The sequence below is a fragment of the Sorex araneus genome, chromosome 4 (genome assembly GCF_027595985.1).
Source record: "Sorex araneus isolate mSorAra2 chromosome 4, mSorAra2.pri, whole genome shotgun sequence".
NCBI classification, from domain to species: Eukaryota; Metazoa; Chordata; class Mammalia; order Eulipotyphla; family Soricidae; genus Sorex; species Sorex araneus.
This window is the reverse complement of record NC_073305.1, coordinates 26,212,001-26,215,928: the sequence shown is the minus strand read 5'-3', so window position 1 is coordinate 26,215,928 and position 3,928 is coordinate 26,212,001. Positions and strand designations below refer to the sequence as shown.

The 3,928-nt window shown below is 37.9% G+C and overlaps 1 non-coding gene across 1 annotated transcript; it reads right to left on the bottom strand.

Annotated features, from left to right (window-relative positions):
• Positions 1–293: 293 nt before the first annotated feature.
• LOC129404537 (U6 spliceosomal RNA) lies at positions 294–399 on the bottom strand. The gene has a single exon (XR_008629935.1). It is a non-coding gene; the product is annotated as a U6 spliceosomal RNA (small nuclear RNA).
• Between the last annotated feature and the right edge of the window lie 3,529 nt (positions 400–3,928).

The following is a 3,928-nucleotide window of genomic DNA, read 5'->3' as shown; positions in this document are numbered from 1 at the left end:
TCCTTTTATTGATATCGTGTATTATGTTGATTGATTTGCGAATGTTAAACCATCCTTACATACCCAGAATGAATCCTAGCTGGTCATGGTATTTGATCTTTTTGATGAGTTGTTGGATTTCATTTGCTAGTATTTTGTTGAGAATCTTTGCATACGTATTCATCAGGGATATTGGTCTGTAATTCTCTTTTTTTTGTGGTGTCTGTCTGCTTTTCTTTGCTTTGAGGGTGATATTTGCCTCGTAGAAATTTCTTGGAAGTGTTTCTGTTTTTTCAATTTCTTGGAAAAGCTTGAAAAATATGGAAAGCTTCACGAATTTGCATGTCATCCTTGCGTAGGGGCCATGTTAATCTTCTCGGTATTGTTCCAATATAGTATATGTGCTTCTGAAGCAAGCACAACACAATTTGTTTTAAAGGCTAACTTTATTCAATTTCATGTAGTCAGGTCATTTTTCAAATATTAGTTGGTTTAAGATCTTGGGAGGCCAGAGAGAAGTACAGTGGGGAAGGCATTTGCTTTGTATGTGGCTGACCCAGGTTTGATCCCCAGCATCCATGAATTCCCCAAATCTTCCAGGAGTAATCCTTGATCTCAGAACAGAGAGTAAGCCCTGAGCACTGCAGGGTGTGGTCCAACTTCTCCAGCCCCCGCCCCCCACCCCCAAAGTAAAAGAGTTGGGATTTGTCTTTAGGCTTTATTTTAGCCCATTGCTAAAATGATAAAAAGAAAAGAGAAAAGCGAGATATAGGATTATTAGTGCTTGATGGAATTGGGTGTGCCTCAGGGGCGCTCTTGAGGGAGTAACTCAATAAACCTTACAAAAATTTTGATTCTTCCGTCCCTCTCGGAGAGCCCGGAAAGCTACTGAAAGTATCCCACCTGCACGGCAGAGCTTGGCAAGCTACCCATGGCGTATTCGATATGCCAAACGCATATTGTTAACAACAATTCTCACAATGGAGACATTACTGGTGCCCACTCTAGCAAATCTATGAAAAACGGGACAACAGTGGAGTGCAGTTTATTTGTCAAACATTTTGCCTATTTTTTTAATCTTCTGTTTTACTATTTCTATGTAGACATTCAATATCATAAATTTTGGTATTGGACAATATCTCTCCAAAATATTAGGCTCCATTTTTCTATTACTTTTGTTTCAGTGTTTTACTTTAAATAAACTTGGTCTTCATTTAGTTTCATGATTCGTTTATCTGCTATGTCCAGTCTTCTGTTTATTGCAATAAATGAATTATTATAATGTTATTTTGTTTTCAGGGAGCCAGGGATCAATCCCAAGGGCTTACACTATAACCTCTGAACCTTATCTTCATATTCTATTTATTAAAAACTATGTTTCATTTTATAGTGTCTTGAATGTTCATGTCAATTGTTAACCTTTTTACAGTAAATATATTAATTATTTTATATTATTAAAACTAAATGTTTAAAAATATATTATTTTAACATCTGATCCACCTCTGAAACTATTTTTATTAAGAAAAACTTAGCTTTGATATTGTTATATTTTCTTGAATCTTTGTATGTTTCATAATTGATGATTTTATGCTAACCTTGTTGGTATAAAGAAATATATATACACTTTTTTAAAGAAGAGTTCGGCTGGAGAGATGATACAATAGGTCAGGTATTTGCCTTGCACACAGCTAACATGCTTTCAATCTCTAGCACTATTAAAGACTGCTGAAACCCTACTAGGAGTGACCCCTAAATACAGGGAAAGGAGTAAGCCCTGAGCAACACTAGGTTTGGTGGACAAAACAAAAAGTAATGAAAAGGGTTTACAAAATTTCCAATAGAGCTGTTGCCAATGGTGGTTTAGTTAGTTGATATAATTTGTAACTGAGAATGTAAGTCTGTGCTTTGCTCGAACTTAACATTTTGTTCATCCTTGACAAAGAATGCTTTGATAATAGCAGATAGACTTTCTCTTTAATGGGGCTTAAGAAATGAGTACTCATATTAAAATACTAAAATATAGAAATCCAAAACCATGCAGCTGCTAGTGCGGCCGCTTGACCTCATATCTCTTTATTCTCAGCAATGGAAAACAAATTATCAAATGCTTTCTTTTCAGCAGGTCCGACTTTGGGGGGAGAAACTCCAAACAATAATAGTGAGGTTTTTTTAAAAAAAATATATTGAATGTAATCAAAGTAAACTGAAAGTAAAGTGAAATTTATCAGTTACACAGGCGGGGTGGGGGACTGGGGAGGTGGGGGGGTGGGGAGGAGGTATACTATGATTCATGGTGGTAGAATATGTGCACTGGTGAAGGGATGGGTGTTTGAGCATTGTATTACTGAGACTTAAACCTGAAAGCTTTGTAACTATCCACATGGTGATTCAATAAAAGAATAAATTAAAAAAAAAAGAATTGAGTACTTAGAGGTCTTAAGTGACCTCTAACTTTCTAAACCACTCCTAGCATTATACTGAGCTATGGATTAACTCTTTGTAATATGACTTCAGGGTTGATAAGAAGTTTTCTTTGTTCTCCATTCCCACCATTAATTTTTCATTCATAGAAAGATTTATTCAGATGCTTTATCTCTGGTCTTAGGAGACTGAGTACAAAATTTGTAAAGGGCCTGAGTACTCTGGAAGCATCTGCTTTGCTTCCCTTCTTGCTTTCAGCTTTCAAAATACCATACCAGATTTTTGTTTTTGTTGGCTTTTGGCCCACACCTGGTAGTTCTCAGGGCTTACTCCTGGTGCTGCACTCAGGGATCACTCCTGGCAGGACTCCAGGGATTGTATATGGTGCTGGGGAGATCAAACAAAGGTTAGCTGCATGCAAAACAAAATCCCTACCTGCTGAACTATCACTCTAACCCTACTATTCCAGGCTTGAGAACAGGCTTTGGAGAGAAATTCTGATGGGTGAGCAGTATTTGGGGACAGTTAGAATTGTGTGTCAGATATGATAATCCAGAAACTTAATTGTCCCCAAGTACACCTTTTTAAATTAAGAAATGCTTTCCAGTTGCAGTTCAGAAGTGTTAGGTGACAGGCTTAAGACTTCTCTCATCACAGACAGAGGGGCAGAGACAAGTAATTGAAGAAACAGGAGAAGTTTATTGTAGTTCCTACTCTACATTTGGGGACAATTCGGAATCTGATTTATCATATCATCCAACACACAACTCTAAATGTTATTTTTTTACTTATACCTGTCCTTGTTTATGCTACATTCCACCTTTCTTCACTTTTCTAAGCATAAAAGTGATCACAAATTGTTGCACAAGAATTAGCTGTCATGATCAAAACAACTTTGAGATACCACCTCACACCACAGAGACTAGCACACATCCAAAAGAACAAAAGCAACCGCTGTTGGAGAGGATGTGGGGAGAAAGGGACCCTTCTTCACTGCTGGTGGGAATGCCGACTGGTTCAGCCCTTCTGGAAAACAATTTGGACGACTCTCAAAAAATTAGATATTGAATTCCCATTTGACCCAGCAATACCACTGCTGGGAATATATCCCAGAGAGACAAAAAAGTACAATCGAAACAACATCTGCACATGTATGTTCATCGCAGCACTGTTTACAATAGCCAGAATCTGGAAAAAACCCGAATGCCCCAGAACGGATGACTGGTTGAGGAAACTTTGGTACATCTATACAATGGAATACTATGCAGCTGTTAGAAAAAAGGAGGTCAAGAATTTTGTAGTTAAGTGGATGGGCATGAAAAGTTTCATGCTGAGTGAAATGAGTCAGGAAGAGAGAGACAGACATAGAAAGATTGCACTCATCTATGGTATATAGAATAACAGAGTGGGAGACTATCACCCAAGAACTGTAGAAATAAGTACCAGGAGGTTGACTCCATGGCTTCGAGGCTGGCCTCACGTTCCGGGGAAAGGTCAACTCAGAGAGGCGATTACCAACTACATTGTA